The sequence below is a fragment of the Lynx rufus genome, unplaced genomic scaffold (genome assembly GCF_022079265.1).
Source record: "Lynx rufus isolate CCGP_SWC_20201006 ecotype Redwood Valley unplaced genomic scaffold, mLynRuf1.p SCAF_12, whole genome shotgun sequence".
Taxonomy (NCBI): domain Eukaryota; kingdom Metazoa; phylum Chordata; class Mammalia; order Carnivora; family Felidae; genus Lynx; species Lynx rufus.
In genome coordinates, this window is record NW_025814826.1 from 11,659,818 (window position 1) to 11,679,492 (window position 19,675).

The 19,675-nt window shown below is 44.0% G+C and overlaps 1 long non-coding RNA gene across 3 annotated transcripts in view; it reads left to right on the forward strand.

Moving 5' to 3' along the window:
* The window catches only part of LOC124507665 (uncharacterized), a 142,013-nt gene that overhangs the window by 106,102 nt on the left and 16,236 nt on the right, over positions 1–19,675 (forward strand). The gene's annotated exons all lie outside the window — the stretch shown is intronic.

The following is a 19,675-nucleotide window of genomic DNA, read 5'->3' on the forward strand; positions in this document are numbered from 1 at the left end:
AGTTTTTCCACAGCGCTAACTCTGTGTAGGCCCCCTTTCTGGTTACTGGCCAGGCAGCACGTGAAGGGCAGTTTGGGGAGGGGGGCTCGTCTAGAGTTCCTCATACGTCAGCCCAGCCACACGTGGAAGATCCCAGACGATCCCACACAGTGGCAAGGTGCCCGGGACACTGATGGAGAATCCAGAGGCCCGGCAGGCATGCCCCCTGCCATCAGAAAAGCAGAAGGTTGTGGGATTGCCAGAGGGGCCATCTGAGCCAGCGCCATCCCGCCTGCCATGATTGGTGACCCTTCGACTAAATAACACCCTAGTGCCCTCGAGTCATTAATCTGTCCTTCTTTGCAATTCATTTACTATGGAAGTGAGTCGGCCTGGAGAGAACAGTCTACTGTAACGTATTCAATCTACTCATTCGAAGGCTGTAGCGAGTGGCTCAGAGACAAGGCCGAACAGAAAAGTTGGGAACCTCATGCCTCCCATGTTTATTCTGATTATTCTTCTCTTCCACGGTCATCGACTAAACCACAGAAGGGACGGTAGTCCTGAGAAACTGAGCGGTGGGGTTCCCAGAGGCCTGAAGGTTCCATCCAGCAGAAGTAATCCAAGATTTGGGGCTAGCGGGAATTAAACTTGCTACCTACTTCATAGCCATTGTTTACATTTGGGCTGGTTAGAATTATTTATTCAAGAAACTCTTCAAGGCAGATGATCGTATCATCATACTCATTTGTTTGGATGAGGAAATGTACTTGTCAGTCTGTTTGCCCCAAACCAGAAAGTACTACCAACTGCTATGATTAGAAAAAGGAAAAAAGGAATCTGTTGGTTTATTGATGAAGTTTATTGCTGACATTATTGTGCATTTTAATTAGGAGAGAAAAAAGAAAGGAACTGGTTAAGATGATTAAAACTTCAATTTTTCTTTGGAGAATCGGTGGCCCATAAAATGGCTCAGAAAGGGGTCATAGTTGGAAGTGTTACCCTAAGTTGTGTGTAATGAAAAGTTAGTTCTGTGTTAAGTAAAGGTAACAGTGTTTTTTGCGTATTTTACGTGGTGTATTTTACGCGGTAGCATTATCTTCCTTATTCTTTCTTTCTTTACCATAAATCAGAGCCTCTGACCAAAGATTCTTTTTCTTTTCTAAAAAATTACTTCAGAACTTGATTTGGACTGTGTTATCAGCCCAGTATTACACTTTCTTTTATTTCAAATGCAGACCAACAGGGGTTAGAAAATCAGATTGAAAGAACAGATTTTTGGGATTTTTTTTTTCAGTGTTTGAGAAAATTTCCACAGAAAGTCAATTATACGTCAGGCATTTGAACATGTCACTTGAACAATAGTGTAAAATTGTGCCAGACGTTTTGAGTGACATGGTGGGGGGCGGGGCGGGAACACTGATGGTGATTATTCCTCAAATAAAAGGTTAGTCTTTAAATAGCTATAAAAGTTGCTCCAGGAAAATAGATTCCAAATTATAGGAGGCCAAAAATAAAACCTTTAAAACGTTGTTTTAGAACATCACTTTTAGAAGATAGTGTAATGCTTAATTGTATGAAACGGATTTGATTGAATATTGTTACTTGATGATAGCAATTCATAAATTTTATGTTACAAAAAACATTGGACTTCTGAATAATGAGAATTCATTAATCTTTATGAAGATAATTTTATGTTTTGTATTTATTTACAATTCCGTGAATCTCTTTTTGCAAATATAAAGCAACATTCTAAACACACGTGTTCGTCTTGTATGAGACCCTGCCCTCATGTACCCCCTAAGTTTAAAAAATAATGCTGTGCTCAGAAAATGGCTGTCTAGATATAATGGCACCAGAATATGCTCTCCACTCCTAAACTGTCCATTCAATCGATATCTTGTTGGCTTACATTTAATGCAGACTTTTAAATTTTTAATTTATAATTTAATTTAATTTAATTCTTTTTGAACTCAGTAGATTAGAAGCAGGAATTGCAAAGGGGTGAGGAAACTTCTGGACCCAAGAATAATGGCCAATTAGAACTAATAGCCTGATTCCATGAGGAACACCAGAAACCTAAAACAGCAGACATCTCCAGGCAGGGTTTCTATGTACTATAGTTATATAATAACCATGAATCATCAATAAACACAGATATGCAAGTATATAAACTACTTTGAGAAGATACCATCACAGGGGCTCCCGGGTGGCTCAGTCAGTTAAGTGTCTGACTCTTGGTTTCGGCTCCGGTCATGATCTCGAGGTTCATGAGATCGAGCCCAAGGTCAGCTGTGCTGACAGCACAAAGGCTGCTTGGGACTCTCTTTCTCTCTCTCTCTCTCTGCCCCTCCCCTGCTCACACTCTATCTCGAGAGCTCCAAAGTAAATCAACTTTAATAAGTAAAAGATACCATCACAAATGCTTATTTAAGCAAACTGTATCCTTAAATAGACATGTGATGAGTCTGAGTGCAAAGACGAATTCTAATTTCTGTGTGCACCAGCCCCTCCTCCCCCAACCGTGGAAAGTAGTGAGGGATTAATTCTGCACTCTGTCAGTCACTCACTGAGCACACAGTCTGTGCCTGGCACTGTGGTAGGCACTTTCCATGTCTTGTTTAACTGAGATAAAAACAAATTCACCCTCAGTTATCCAGATACCCGTAATTCAGATTAGTTACACGTAAAGCAAAAGGTCATTGGTAAAAAGCAAATCCTTCTGGCGTTGTTTTTTAGTGCTGTTTAAAATCACGATATGCAAGTTTAAAATTAATATCATCCTGTCGACAGCTTACTTGGTAGTTTTTACAAGGAAGTTCTAACTCGTTTTTGCTTGAAACATCATGAATATAACCTTGTAAAAAGCTAGAGTTCCAAGTCCCAAGTATTTAGATCTGTACCTTGAGCATTTGTAGGTCTGGTAACAATCCTCACTCACCCTGCAGGTGAACGTCACCTGTCTGTGACTCCCCTGTGACACCCTGTGCTGTATAGGGTGCTGCTGAGGGCCGGACCTGGTCCCTGGGTCCCCCTGGCAGGTTTGCGGCCCCACCTCTTAGGTATATGCAGCCCTGACCTGATCCGGCCTCATTCCAGATGCATGCTGATTCCCATGAAGCCTGGAAACAATTTCTAGCTTTGTCTTCCCAAGAACACTCCCATAGGAAACATCATCTGGCTTTATGGTTTTAAGGGATCTTTTATAGTTTCCTGCAAAGAAGGAAGCAAATCGCTGAGTGGGGGTGATCCGTTAATAAAGAAGGGTCTCCTGGGTACGGATCTTTAATGGTGTTTCATAGGTATCCGTGCACAGAATTGCTTTGGACTCACGTCTTGGCTAAAGCTTAGTAAGCATGGAAAATAAATGTCAGAGGAGAGTTTAAGTGACTTCTTCATCATTTTTTAAAAGGTTCGTGCTCACTCACAGCCCCTTGTCGCTTTATTTTGGTATTCTCTGTTTTAAAGTAACTCACACCCTGCCTTTACATTAATGTCATCTGCAAACTTAGGAAGTTTGCTCTGTCCTGCCCTCTGGGTCTTTAATGAGCATACCCTGTCCCTTAAGAAGGGAAAGACTCACTAATAACTCAAAGACTAATATTTGTAGAGGGAGACACTCTTTTCCCAGATGATCACTATGATATGAGACGGAATCACAAGTCCTGCTAGGTTCCATCTATAACTTGTCCGCTTTCCGTGACAAGAGAGCGTATCAGTCTGAGAGAATTATTCCTAGAATCATCATTGTTGTTCCTCAGGTCAAATAGATTGATATTTCATAATGATTTATTCTGGTAATGATAGAGTAATAAATGAAATATTTCCATGGATTCTCAGAACTTTCTTTGAAAGCTGTAATTATGTGTAACACTCACTGGCATTCTCTCCACGTGTGCTCATTCTCGGGCCCAGTGGCCTTCCTCGTCCCAGCCAGCCTCACACTGACCTCAGTGATTTTGCATTCTTGATGAGACTCCCAGTTCACCTCTTTTGAACCCCAGGCACAGGACGCAAGGCTCCTCCTTCTGGACTGAAACGCTGAAAAGGGATTCCCCTTCTTAAAGTTAGCTGGACACGTTGGTAGGGGCGGGGGGGTGCTTTAGGGGCCTTTTCTGGCCCTGAGCTGAGAGACAAAGTCACTAGGTGAAACAACCAAGTGTTCAGTAAGGGCTAACTATCGATATGAGCCAGGAGCAGTTCTAAATGTTTTGCATGTGTTAGTATAATTAATCCTGACTTAATCCTTGGAGAAGGGTAATATTTTTTATCTCTTTTTACAGATGAGGAGATTGAGACAGAGAATGTAAGTATCTTGCCAAAGGACATTTAGCTAGTCGGGTAGAGGCACTATCTAAACCCAGCAGGTGTGTCTCCAGACTTCATGCTGTGCTGTCCTCTGATTAAGGGTGATATGACAGGTCATCTTAATTGGCATCAGACCTCTAGAGTTAGTTTGGTGCTCTGAGGCTACCTGTTCCTGTCTCCCAGAAGGTTTGTTGTTTTAATTTGTGGTTGGGTCACTGTAAGTTCCAGGAAAATCCCATTTTCCTCCGAACCTGTGACTCATCTGGACTAACACCGTTGTTTAAGATATTTCATTGTTCACTTACTTGTGCCGACCTCAATGCCCCATCCCATTCAGGTTCTTAAAGACTGTTTCTCTGGCTCATTTTCCTTTTTTTTTTTTTGTGGAACTACAAAACAGAATTCCCCTTGTATGTCTTTTGTGTAACTATAGAGTGCTATTAATATAGTATCTTTACCAGATAGTAAGTTCTACACACACACACACTAACCAAGGCCATGCTAATGTCATGTTAGAGTATGTAGGAGCTTCTTGGGACCTTTGCCTTGTTTCTGACCCTTTTCTTCCAGATGTCGACACTGCACACACACTAATGATACAGTGTGTGCCTTACTCAGATGCTAAGAAGTGTGTTACGCTGAGTATAACTTGGGGGGAGGACCTCTTATTCCTGATAAAAAAAAAATATGTTAGTAGAAGCAGAACAGCATAGTCATTATGAACTGGAACTTGGGAGTGAGAAACCCCTGGACTGGAATCCTAGTTTAGCCTCTTGGTAGCACTCCAGACTCTGGCAGGTTCCTTTACTTATTCAGCGGACATTGCCAGGGGCCTGTGTGCCCGGTACTGTTCTGGGCTCTGGAGATGCAGAGAACAAAGCAAACCAAGGCTGCTCCAGCGCAACTTAATACTAGTGTGGGAGACAGACAGTAAATAAATAAATATGTCCTCATCCTGTTGGCCCCGCCTTCGGTACGTTTCCAGGAAATGACTGGTTCTCACGGTTCCACTGCTGTGATTGAGATCTAAAGCGCTGGGATCATTGCAGTAGTCTCTTAACTGGTCCCTGCTTCCATTCTGGCCCCTACAGCCTATTCCAAAGAGCCCAGGCTAACTCCTGAGTCCAAATCCTCACTCCTGGGCTTGAAACGCTACAGTGGCACCTGTTCCCATGGAGGTGGGCATGGCCTTTGTAGCATCGCACAGTATGGCGCCCCTTAGGTGGCCCCCCTCCTCCCTCTCATGCTCACCACACATGTGCCTTAAGGCCTCTGCATCTGTCTTTCTGCAGCATTTCTGTGATCACCCCCTCACCTCCTCCAGAACTTGGCTCAGAGATCTCTTCCTCAATGAAGCCTCCCTCTTTGACATACAGAATCTTGCCTGAATGTGGAAGGAGCTACCATACCTGTTGAACATACAAATATGCCAACCCTAACATTCAGACCAGATGTGTTCCTTAGTACTTTCAATAGTTCGCTAACCCATCAGTAGAATAAAAGCCTATTCTGAAGGTTTCGGGAGCCTTCTTACAGACGCTGACATTTTTTCAGATGTGTCGTGATAATAAATCCAGAGATTATGAACGAATGAGCATTCATCCTATTTGGAAGAGATAAGGAAAAGACAAGCAAGTTACCTTATTTGTTCCTGTCTAGAATTTCTTCCATTTCAGGCTTGTAATTCTGGATTCTGGAGGCTGGGGGATATAATAGACTGTAGAGCATCAGGAATGGTTTGTTAACCGCAAACCATTTCAAGCTTCTCCTGAGTGCGATGCACACAGCATTTGGGGGCTGCCTCTAGGATTCTAAGGCTAGAAGCTCGCTCAAGACCTAAAGAAGGACAAGTGGTAAGGCTAGAAAGCACGTGTCTCGGGACCCCATGGGATGGCTTAAAGCAGAGGGCCTCTTTTGTGGTGGGCTTGTTTTCCAGCATTTTTGTGCTAGCCCCATCCAGAATCCCTTAAGCAGGAAAAAAAAAAAAAAAATCGATCGTAGGTAAACCAATTAGGGAACCTAAGTGAAGTGGTTTCTGTGAGTCCAATAAAGCAGAAGGCAAGCTGAGCTACATGAGAAGAGCTGATACGATTCTGGGCACCGCTTTCTTGGTGGCAGCTGGACGCAGATACGGGAACAAAGAGGGGTTTGTTCAAGTTTACTCCCCAGTGGGACAATCCATGAACCAACATTCAGCAAAAGAGCCAGAGAAAACTTAGAAAGGGGGAGAGCTGCAGAGGCCCCAGTTTGCATGGAGAAGCACAGAGCCACAGAACGATTGCCAAAAGTGGGGATGGCAGATATGGGGGGCCTCTTTGCCTCTGAGCACTGCACTTCCTTTGTTGGCCACATGTGACCCCGAGAGACGTCTGGCGCGGACCCAGACTGCCTTGTTTGCATTTGAGCCCTACTTCTTTCTAGCCGTGGTCGGGCGGGCATTTTCTTGAGGAAATTACTGAACATCGTAACATCTTAGGGCCTCAGTTGCTTCATTTGTAAAGTGAAGGACAGTAATAGCCCCTCCTAACTGTTGTAGGAGTTAACGTGTTCATATTCATAAGGCACCTACAGGAAGCACCAGCCAGGAGTTATTTCTGTAATCATTACTCCTATGTATGAGGCACCTAATGCATGTGTATATTAATAAACATAGTCTATAAACAAGGAATTTTTGCAATCTCCCTGTTTAATCCGCATTAGTTTCCTTAGAAAACAAAAAGAGATTAAATAAAGGACAGCATTTAAAAAATTGAAATCAAAAAGTATCTTTATAAACACTTATGCAATACTGTGAAATCTCTCGGCCTCCAGAAAGTCTCAGGAAGATTCTAGAATAAGGTCCTTAGTTATAAAAAAAGATAGATCTTATGTGTGCTAATGTCAGGAACCTTAAATTAAAAAAGAAAAAAAAGTTTACCTGGTTACCATCAATCTCTATATTGATAATAATACCATTGCCATGATCCCAAGAGATTTCTTGTCTCTTTCCTCCTCTCTCTACTGACCTTATTCCATGACATCATTTCTCATAAATTTGATGAATGCGCGTATTCTATCCTGGAAACGCCAATCCCTGGTACTCGGGGTACTGCAGGTTGACACAGTGAGGAAGCGCACATCATTCACATCTCAAGAGCTACAAACGTCTGGCCTCTTACTGAAAACGAAAAGGGAAAGGAGCGAGATACATTGCAGGGCATTCAGATTTCAAACGCTTTTCATTCCCCAAACTGGTCATCTATTTTTGCAGGAGGCGGGAGGGACCAAACGTCAGGTCAAAGCGCTGCATCAGAATAGTGGCGGGCAGCTTAGCTACGTGGCCAGCTTCCGTGGAAAGCTTCATTGCCAACGGTTACTTCTAAGCAAGGGCTTCTCATCGAGGGGGATGCGTGACCACGGTACCGGTTGCCAAGATGCTTCCACAGAGCCTGCATTAAGAGCGATGCTTTTACTCAACACACTCATACTTTCAGTTGCAAATCAGCAGGATCTGTAGCAACTACTGTTGTAAATATCTTCCGTGCCATTGAGGGTAAAGTCTCCAAAACTTCCCCCTCTGAACCTTACAAGTGTGGTTAGCAAAGCACCTCTTTTTTTACAGCTACCATTTCAGATGTTAGTTTGGTGCAGACTGGGGAAAACCGTCTAACTTTACGATGCTAAAACACATCATAATACTGACACGTCTAAAAAAACCACTCAACCGTACTTGTGCTTCTGGCCTTCGAATCTCCTTTGCAGAGCCTCGTTTTAACATCGCCTGCAGACATTATTACTTTAAACATTCAGAATTTGTATGATCCATGAGTAAGGGTATCCTCTTGTAGCCCGAGAAACTCGGATACGTGCCCATCCTCGTGCCTGCTGTCTCGGGATGGCTGAGCTGAAATTCGGGATGGAACAAATGGAAATCGAGTAGCAAATCTGAAGAAAGTTAGCCTGCATGCTTCCTTTTATCTTAATTTGTTTTCTCTTTATCGGGGTTTGGGGAAATGGCGGTACGTAAATTTCTCGTTGTGATAGTAGATCCAACGCTCCAAGTAACTCGCTTCTCATCGGCAGGGTTTTGAGAAATTGGTCGAGACGTATGCTTTGCTTTACTCGTGGGTCCTTGTAGTCGTCTCGTCGCAGTCGCCATAAAATAGATTCAGACGACTCCGGTGGCTTTGCTTCCTCCCGCTGACTTGTTTTCAGACGTTCTTTGGGACTGTCCTGCTTCTCGGCCTTCTCTGTGTGGCAAGAGTGACAGCTGTGCCCTTCGGCACTCACCCGCCTGCTAGGTGCTCTGTACGTGTTACGTCATTTTAAGCCCACGGCCATCTGGTAAGGTAGGTTGTATGTGCCATTCCTTTGCTGTCAAGAAAGCCGTAATCTGCTTCAGGGACATGCAGTCAGTAGGCAGCGGAGCCCAGAGTGAAGCCAAGATCTGTCTGACGTCCAGGTTCATACTTTCAGTCACTATTTGTACTGTCACCGAACCAGTGGGCAGAACATCCTGCCTCCCAGACCTGTGTCCCTGACTGAGCGACTCCAAGGGCACCTTCCGCAAGGACACACGATTTCTGATAATTCTATCAGAGGCTGAGGAAGCGCCCATGGCCCTTTTTAAGCGTATTTTAAGAAGACAGGCAAATTGTAGGTGCTCATAAATATTTATCATTATGGGGGACACCCCCCCGCCCTGTACCTAACATGTTGCTTTCTTACTGAGATCGCTTTGGGAAATCACTTTTTCTGGGTGGTTCCCTTTTGACCTACTTGATTTAGCTTTTCTTGTCTGGAATGCCCTGTACGCTATTTAATGGTGAAGAATGATGGGGGATGTAGGAATAAGAGAAGAGCCCCACTGATACCTATTATCTACCGGGAGAAATTCCAGGCAGGGTACCTCCGGGAGTAAGTCTGGTATTTCAACAGGTGAACTTCTTCCTCTGTAGTTTATTTTTGTATCAGAATACTTGCTTACGGACTGCCTTCCCGTCCCAGAGCGGGCTGCCCTTTTGCTGTAGATAAGGATAATCCACAGCGAATAATCTGCTCAAGAATTCAAAGGGAGGGAATACCTCACCCACGTTGTTGAGGTTTTGCCTTATCTGCCCAAGAGCCCTGATATAAAGAATCTAGCCTTTAAGAAGATGCCTCTGGGATCCACGAAGTCCCCAAGGTGGAGAAACCGAGCCGTAAGACAGGGAGAAGAGGGGACAGTGATTTAAAACACTGGAGGGGTGACTGCAATCCGAGTCGGCTGAGGCAGCTGTTCAACAGACACATCCCTCGCCTGTCCAGACAACGTCCGCGTGAGGTGGAGTTGAAGGGTTAGGGATGCAGAGTGTCCCCCGTGAAAAGCTCCAGTTCAGGGGATGCGCAGACACGAAGCTGCCCCGGAGGCATATGAGAATCCTCTTTCCCTCCTCGCTTCCCCTTTGCTCCTCCAATCACTTGACTCTAGTGATGCCCCCCGGAGATACAGAGGCGAATGACAGACACCGTGCTGTCCTCAGGGAGCTTACCTTCTGGTGCGGGAGACCGACAAACATAAGATTTCGGTTAGTGGCAAGCGTATGCAGAAAGGTAAGCATTTGATGGGACGGGGGTAATGGGAATGTACATGCTGTGTGGCTGCTGGTCTGAGAAGTGACATCTGAGCCTGGGGAGGAAACCAGAGGGCCATCGATCGCCTTTGCCCGTATGCATACGTGGTGCCTTTAATTATAAATACTCATATGTCTCTCCTTCCTGGAGCTCTTTATCCCCCAGGGTCATCTCTGGGCCAGTTGGTTACTCTTAAAGCCCCTCCACAGGTGCCGTGCTGTGACTTCTCAACACAGTGCGAGACAATGCGAGACAGCGGAGGGGGTAGTGGGGAGACCATCTCTCTTCTTGGATTCCTGGGCGTTTTCCCTCTAGGTTTGTTCCGCCATCTGACAAAGCACACCCTCTGTACGTTCCCTAAATAAAGTTGCCTGGGAGATGTGCTTTTGAATCCCCGCATTCCTAAAAAGTGTCTTTATTCGACCCTCCTGCTTGAAGAAGGAGTGCCTGGGCATGTGACTGTGGGTTAAACGAGCAGGTCCCCTCAATTTTGGAGATACGGCACCGTCGTCTTCCGGCATCTGGTGCTGTTCTTAAGAAGCACAGTGCCGGGGCGCCTGGGTGGCGCAGTCGGTTAAGCGTCCGACTTCAGCCAGGTCACGATCTCGCGGTCCGTGAGTTCGAGCCCCGCGTCGGGCTCTGGGCTGATGGCTCAGAGCCTGGAGCCTGTTTCCGATTCTGTGTCTCCCTCTCTCTCTGCCCCTCCCCCGTTCATGCTCTGTCTCTCTCTGTCCCAAAAATAAATAAATGTTGAAAAAAAAATAAAAAAAAATAAAAAAAATAAAAAATAAATAAATAAATAAAAAAAGAAGCACAGTGCCATTCGGGCGCCTGTATGTGTCCTGTTTTTCTTTATGTGTCCTGTTTTTCTTTCGAAGCTTTTTTTTTTTAATTTTTTTTTTCAATGTTTATTTATTTTTGGGACAGAGAGAGACAGAGCATGAACGGGGGAGGGGCAGAGAGAGAGGGAGACACAGAATCGGAAACAGGCTCCAGGCTCCGAGCCATCAGCCCAGAGCCCGACGCGGGGCTCGAACTCACGGACCGCGAGATCGTGACCTGGCTGAAGTCGGACGCTTAACCGACTGCGCCACCCAGGCGCCCCTTTCGAAGCTTTTTAAAAAAGATCTTTTCTTGATCCTGATGGGCTGAGATTTCACAGTGATGTGACTTACCGTGAATTTTTGGTTTCTTTTAGTCTTTGGTTTCTTTGGTCTTTCTTCTTGGGACTGCTCGTCCTGGCCCTGGATGCCTGTGTCCTTCCATGACTAACCTTTTTTTTTTTTTTTTTTTTATGTTTATTTATTTTTGAGAGAGAGAGAAACAGAGTGTGAGCACGGGAGGGGTAGAGAGAGAGAGGGAGATACAGAATCCGAAGCAGGCTCCAGGCTCCGAGCTGTCCTCACAGAGCCCAACGTGGGGCTCGAACTCACGAGCCGTGAGATCATGACCTGAGCTGAAGTCGGACGCTTAACCGACTGAGCCACCCAGGCACCCCCATGACTAACTTTTTAGTAGTATTTCTTAGATAATTTCTCCGCCACCTTAATCTCTGTTGTCTTTGCCTAGAATCTTTATTACTTGAATACTGGGACTTCTGGATAGAGCCTCTCATGTCATCACCTTTTTTCCTAACTATTTCCTAACTTTGTTGTTTGTTGTTTTTTGGCTCTACCTTCTGGGAAAGCTCCCTGACGTTCCTTCAAATTCTCCTACGGAATCTTTATTTCAATTCAGTATTTAATTAACAGCTCTTATTTTTGCTTTTTTTTTTTTTAAGGGAGCGTTTGTTTTTTATTTTGGGGCTGCAATATCTTTACTTATTTCTCTAAATGATTTCCTAAGCCTTTTGAAGTTTTCTTCAAATGTCCTTTGAATATCTTGTTTTCCTCCAGGTTTCTTTTTTTCTGTTTGATTATTCTGGTCTCTGGCTTTCATGTTAGAGCCCATTACCACTTAAAAGGGAGTTACTGAGAATCAGATCAGGGTCTCCGTGCGAGAAGGTAAAAGCTGTGGATGGAGAAATGCACTGTATGAAACCCTGTGCTGAGCCACTTTCTCCAGATTGGAACCCCTAAACTTCAGGAGGTGCCCTGTTCCCTCTGCCCCAGCACACGCGTGCATGCATGCGCACACACACACACACACACACACCCCTACCCGATCTGATCGGTTTCTTCCGATGGAAAAAATTCCTTCCCGGAAAGCATCTTATGTCCTGCTGTTGGCATTGAGAGTTTGGCAGAGGAAGTGAGACATAGGCCTATTCCTCCTCCCCGTGCTGGTGCCTTCACTGTATCTCAGTCTTGCTTTGGGCCCAGCGCTGCCCACCTGGAGTCCCGCGGGTGATGGCAGAGATGGGGGAGGGGGGACACTTGCCTTCATGCCATGTCAGGGTGGGGGTCCCAGGGGCCCCCCAGTTCTGTGTTCGGAGCATCCTCTCAGCTTGCTTTCTAGCCCTCCTCTCTGGGCCTGTCCTGTGCAAGGGTCCTGCCTCTTTGGGGGTGTTGCCAGGAACATCCACTGGCTTGTCACTGGGATCTTCTGACACACAGTTCGATTTAATTTCCAGCGTCCCGTTAGGTTAGCTACTATTCATTCCTCTGCTTTGTGTCTCTCTTACTCTTTTTTTGCCCTTTTTATTCTTCTCGTCTCATGTTAACAAGATTCGCGGAATGAAAGGAGATACAAGAAATCACGCGACCGTTCTGAACCGAAAGTCACATTTGGTATTTTTCCCCCCACTGGCTTTAGGTGCATCTTGCGTTATTCAAATTATAGCCGTTGCTCTAACTGTATTCTCCACATGAGGCATCCACCTTTAGAAAACACCGTGCAGAAAATGCTAAATTCTGTAACACATCAACATGATACGGTAAAGGTTTTGCACACCGACACTAATTACACATTATTTAATTGACGTGACTTATGCTTTATAAGGATCAGTTGAGAAAGGATCTGTCGGCTGTGCCAGACGCGTTTGCATAGCTGTCCTGACTGTAGAGTCTGAGACCCAGCTTCCTGCTGTCCGGACTTACTCGGGAAGACAGTATGAAAGCAGAGTTCTAAGTTAATTAATAGTGTTTGTGACAGGGATTCAATTCTCTTCTATTTATAGAGAAAACGTGTTCTCCCGATTCTACACAAATGAGGGGGATATGAGATCCGTACAGGAAACAGTTCTTCTTAATTGGATTTGCTCTTTTGCACCTCTGCTAATCTGCCTTACTTTATCTCTCTGTTATCTTTTTTAACTTCTTCTTCTGGGGGGAGGATCCCTGGTTATTTAATAGGAGTGTCAATCTAGAGAAGATAATAATGGAAGCATTCAGCTCTAAAAAGGAAGACAGGGTTCCCAAGTAACATCATCTTGGCCACTCTTGGGGTAATAATTAGCCCTGGTCTCTGGTCTACAGTTGAGAGGCCATACGTATATTGGCAGAACCTTCAGTAGATTAATTAGGATATTCAGTCATCCTGAAGTAAAATGAATTGGACCAGATGAGATTCTTCACGCCGTTCTGATGGTAAAATCTACCGTGAACCCCTCAGCTTTCTTGCTGGCGAAGCATAGCAGACCATTGCTCAGAAGAGTTGTACTGGATCTATTCTTGGGTTGCACTGTCAACTTGTTGCCAACAAAGTTTCATTCCCAAATCCAAACAGATCTGATAGACTAGCTATACGTAAACATCGGGATTCCATGTTACAATGCACACCCCACTTTTTTCATTATCTTTGCTCGCAGTCTTTCAATCCCAGAAATGCCGTAATAGGCTGCACCCTAGTGACGCGTGTAAAGACAGGCAGAGGCAAGGAGGAGGCAACACCGTAAACTTGACCGGTACGTTTTAAGATGTGCCAGAGGGTAGGAAAATCGCCTTTGTTACATCACCTATCCCATACTTAAATAGAACTTAAATTCGCAAAGCACGTGTTTTTAAAACTTTCCCACCGACTTTACGTACATCTGTGCTAGCATGGTCATTTAAAATATAGAATGAATGGGGAACACTTAGGAAATGCCAAATGTGAAATCATTGAATCTTGTTCCTCTAAATCAGTTACTGGGGAATTTAAGAAGAAAAAATGGTTCATTCCTTTCAAGTTTGCTAGACCATGAAGTCCGCTCTGCCCCAAATCCTCTTTCTTTGATGCTAATTCTTTTTTAAATTTCTTGTTAAAATAAGTTTAAAGCACTTCAATCTGGAGTAGGAAATCATTGAAATCTGTAATTGTTCTGTTTGGGTTTTTTTTTTTTTTTTTTTTTTTTTTTTTGCTCTGTTTGAATTACATATGAAATTTTTCCTTGAAAACACTTTTTGGGAAACAATTTCAAAGAACACTGTGCATGTGTGAAATTTCTTTTATCTCTAAACCTCATCTCCAATACTTCCAGCTTGGTACCTTCATAAGCATGAGTAAGTTCTTAGGTTAGTACATTACTGTCTTCAGTACTATTTAAATAGCATATTACAATCCAGGCCAGATTCTGAACTGTAATAAGGGAAAAACACTTTTTTTTTTTTTCGAAACAAAGTTTCATTTTAGAAACTCCTAGCAATTTAGAAAACACGGTCCCATTTTTTTATTTTGAGGCCAAAGCTTGAGTCTCAGGTTGGTTTCTCAATATGAAAATCTGAGAAATGTTAAAGCCCATTTCTCCGTATAAAATGTCTCGTAATCTGACAAACATGTTAATTTCTATAGTAGAACCTATTTTATAGAACTATTATCGTAAAACCTAGTATGTTTTATATCTGTGTTGTTTTATTTTTATTTTTTTAATTAAAAAAATTTTTGTTAACATTTATTCATTTTTGAGAGACAGAGAGAGACAGAGAGTGTGAGCAGAGGAGGGGCAGAGAGAGAGGGAGACACAGAATCGGAAGCAGGCTCCAGGCTCTGAGCTGTCAGCACAGAGCCCAACGTGGGACTCGAACCCACAAAATGTGAGATATGACCTGAGCTGAAGTCAGATGCTTAGCCACCTGGGCCACCCGGGTGCCCCTTTAATTTTTTAAACATTTATTCTTTTTGAGAAATAGAGCGCACGCGCAACTAGGGGAGGGGCAGAGAGTGAGGGGGACAAAGGATCTGCAGTTGGGCTCTGGGCTGACGGCACAGAGCCTACGGGGCTTGAACTCACAAACCATGAGATCATGACCTGAGCCAAAGTGGGTGCTTAGCCCACTGAGCCACCCAGGTGCCCCCAAATTTGTGTTATTTTTAAAGTAATGATTTTTCACTTATTCGGGAAACAGATTGTGTGTTTCTGCCCTGTGTCCTGGGCAAGGCTTTTTTTTTTTTTTTTCACTTTTTATTCTGAAATCATAGATTCATAGAAAGTTACAAAGATAACAGAAATGCTACGTACCGTCTCCCAGCACTCTCTGTCCCCACGGTTATGTCTGATAGAATTATAGTGTAGTATCAGAGATCAAAGCCAAGAAATGGACATTGGGACAACGTGTGGGATGCCATACATATGTCACTCTCATCACGTGTATAGTTTCACCAGCGCAGACAAGATCCTCTTCTGTATGCAGAGGTCTCCCTTTCCACACCCCCTTACACACACATGTACACACTGCCCCCAGCCCCTCATGGCCATGTATGTGCTGTTCTCCATCACTGTAGTTACATAATTTTGAGGATGTTACATAACTGCCATGAGTCAGTATACGATTTTGGATATTGGCTTTTTTCACCCAGTGTAATGCCTTTGAGATGCGTCCAACTTGTTGCATGGACCAGTAGTTCTTTTAGATTTCTGAGAAGCATTCCATGGGATGCTTATGCTGAAGCAGTCACCCATTAAGGGACATTTTGGCTGCTTCTAGTTTCCAACTATTACACATACAGCCGCTGTGAACAAGTATGCATAGGTTTTATGTGGGTATAGTTTTCATTTCCCTGGAATGAATGCCCAGGAGTACAATTGTTGAGTTCTATGTAAGTCTACACCTAGCTTTCAAAAAACAAAAAACAAAAACAGAAACCTGCCAAACTCTTTCCCGGCGTGTCTCTACCAGAAAATATTCCTACTCGGTGCACACAGTGATCTAGTTTGTCTGCACCCTCACTAACATGATCTTCATGGTGGTGCTGTTTTTTATCTTAGTTGCTCTAACAAGCGTGTAAAGATATTGCTTTGTCATCTTAACCACTAGTGATGTGGGACATCTTTTTCACGTGTTTTCTGCCCTTCATATGCCCTCTGTGTCGAAGTATCTCTTCATATCTTTTGCACATTTTCCAACTGGATTGTCTTTTCTTTTTTAAGTTGAGTTTTGACTTATCTATATATTCCAGATATGAGTTGTCAGATACGTGTTGGGCGACTATTTTCTTTGAGTCTGTAGCTTGTCTTTTCCTCCTGGTAACAGGGTCTTTCGCAGAGCAAAAGTTTTTTTTTGATTTTGAGAAGTCCGACTTATCCATGTTTCCTTTGTTGGATCACATTTTTGTTGTCGTACCCAAGAACTTTGCTTCATCAAGCCCCAGGATCCCAAAGACTTTTTCCTGTGTTATCTCCTAAAAATTCTATAGTTTTATGTCTTACAAGTAGATCTGTGATCCTTTCTGAATTTTTGCATAAGGTATGAAATTTAGGTCAAGATTCACATTTTGGCCTATGGATGCCCAGTTGTTCCAGTACTGTTTGTTGAGAAGACCATTCTTCCTTCATTGAATCGCTTCTGAACCTTTGTCAAAATATGCTGACTGTACTCGTGTGTGAGTATACTGGTACTATATTTGGGTTTTCTGTTCCGTTCCACTGTTCTGTAAGTCTGTCCCTTCACAGTATCACACAGTCTTTATTTTATGGCTATTTAATAAGTCTTGAAAGTAAGTAGAGCGATTCCCCCCACTTTATTCTTTTTTCTCAAAATTGTTTCAGCTATTAGAGTTCGTTTGCCTTTCCGTATAAATTTTTTTAAGTTGATTTTGTTACTTTTTTGAGACCGCGGACGAGAGGGAGGGGCAGAGAGAGAGAGAGAGAGAGACAGAAGCCCAAGCAGGCGCTGACAGCACAGAGCCCGACATGGGGCTCGAACTCACAAACCATGAGGTCATGGTGACCTGAGCCAAGATCAAGAGCCAGATGCTCAACCCACTGAGCCACGCAAGCGCCCCTCCTTTCTATATAAATCTTAAAAGAATCTTCTGTGAGTTTGCATGTAACTGATAGGAGGTTTTACTTGATACTCTTCCTGCCTTGCACTGTTTCGTTTTGGCCTGCTCTGCTTCTGACGGCTTCTTCTCGTTGTCCGTATTGTCTGGCATATTGTCTCCTTGGAGAATATCAAGGGGTCTACCAAAAACTTAAAGAAAAACAACCAAACTCTAGAATTAAAACACAGATTCAGCAAGGTCGCAGGGTACAAGATCAACACACAGGAGTCCGTTATATTTCTAGACACTAGTCATGAGCACATGGAAACTAAAATTAAAAATACACTATCGTTTACAATGGCTAAAAAAAAAATGAGATAGTTAAAGGTAAATCTCACAAAACACGTACAGGACGTGTATGCTGAAAACGGTAAAACTCCAACAAAGAGAGCTGGGAAGATCTAAATAAATGAAGTGACCTACCATGCTAGTAAACTGGAAAACTCAGTCTAGTAAAGATGTCACTGGTCCCCAAATTGCTAAACAGGTTGAATGCGATGCCTCTCAAAGCCCCAGAAAGATTGTTTTTTGTTGGTCCAGTTTTCATCCTCCTACATTTATTTTAACAAGAACGTCTAGAATTTCCATGTGTTTTGGAAAATGATGACCAAAGAAATGACTTGGCAATACCACCAAGTGCTTTTAATACTTTCCATTAGAAGTGACACCTTTACCGTAAAATTTGAGCACACACCTTCGGTATGCCAGGCCCCAGGCTGAGGGCCTTCCGTCCTTCCTATCACCTCAAATTCACAGCCACCCAGGGAGGAAGGCGTTGTCGTCTCCACTTAAGAGACGGAAAAGTAGAGGATAGCACGTCGGGGGAATTTACTCACCCAAGGTCACAGGACTAGAGCGTAGGGAAGCAGGTTCGAAACACAGACCAGCTTGAGTCCAGAGCCTGCCCTGCACGCAGGGGTCCTGCTGTCTTCCTCGGTTCCTGCGAGGGACTCCTACCAACCGCTTTCTCAGATAATCCTACTTTTTGAAAATCACTGTAATCCTTGTATCAGTTTGCTACCTAGTTCCCAGCAAGGCCGTATCTTGAATATCCCCACTGTACCATAACATTCCAGTTCTGGCTAGAGAGTTGGACCCGAAGGTTGTAGTAAATTGTCCAGCTATAAGGCAACATTTAATAGATACTTTGTAGAGTAACTTTTTCGTGTGTCGGGGTGGGGGCGACGGAGGGATTATGTAAAGGGGCCTTTCCCATCTGTCAGAGAAGGTGTGTTTTGTCCCGCAAGTGGGAGAAATGGATTTTGGAATGACGCATTACTTTCTGTAGGTGTCAGGAAATAGGTCACTTTATAGTATTTTTCATAATACTTGAAAAAGCTGACACTGAAAAATGAGAAGTTGCATGTTGAGTAGTTCTTCGTCCAAAGACGAGATATGGATTGCTAAGAGATTTTTTTCTGAGATAGACACTAGCTTTTTAAAAAAAATACCATTTTCCTGTTTCCTTCCTAGATAAATTTCAATTTAATGGTCAATTGTGGCTTGATAGAAGGAGTCATTTTGCCTTCCTGTGCATATATTTTGGCTTCATTTATTGAAATATTTTTCTAGATATACCTCCTTATGCTCTAACCTCCTTATGTTCCAGAAACAGTAATTGCAGAGATCGAGAGAGCCTTGTTAAGTAAAACAGGTGAACACTGAAAAGCCTCCGTCTATCTTTAAAGCTCTTAAACAAAAGAGAAAAATCCAATGCCCTCCCTCTAGAAATCGATAAAGAAAAAAAGAATATCACAAAGGAGTTAGGTGCCCTCGAAGCTAATGGAGGGGGAAATGACATGAATCAAAACATTCATTTTGGAGAGGCAGGCATTATATCCAGTGATTCCTGGTGACATCTCTCAGTTCAGAGCCAGTGGCCGCCTGTTGCAGGATTTAATGACTCCCATCTCTGAACTGCAGTCGTGGATGGAGGTTTTCCGAAAGCCTTTGGGAGGACGTGACCTCCCGAATGAGCTGAGGCATCACACGCAAACGAAATGCTGCGGTGTCACGTTTAACCGCCCGGCTCTGGGTCACATTAGAGGCGGCCTCTGACCTTCAGGTATCAACCACCTGTCATCATTCCTTAGCCCAGTGAACGGCTCGTACGTGGTGATTTCCTTGGTGAGCGCATAAACTCGTGGGGCAGTTTCAGGGGCTGTGCGCTGCTCGAAAGACTCTGCACAGTCTGCATCGGGAGACGCGCCCTGCGAGAAGAATTTCAGGGCCGTAAGAGATGTCAGAAATCAACCCCGGGTGCCGATCGAGAACCAGGAGAACAGCGCGGGGAGAAAGGTCGTCGGCCTGCAAGGCACAGCTCGGTCCCCGCGGCCACGGTTGACAAGACGTGTTGCTCTCTCTTCTCTCCCCTCTCCTTCAGCCAGCCCTCCTCACTCACACCCTCCTCTTCTTCTCGGAAGACCTCAACAGCTTATCATAAGCATTCTTGCCGCTGTCCTGCTGTCACCTGTGCAACTAGTGCTCGGTATCTTAGGACAGTCTGTCTGCAAATGTTTCTGCTGCCTTCACGTGCTGTCTGTCCTCGCGTTCGTCTCCTCTTGCTCTGAGCGCGGTAAACGAAGTCTAGGCAGTGAGAGAAGTTTCAGAGAAGCCG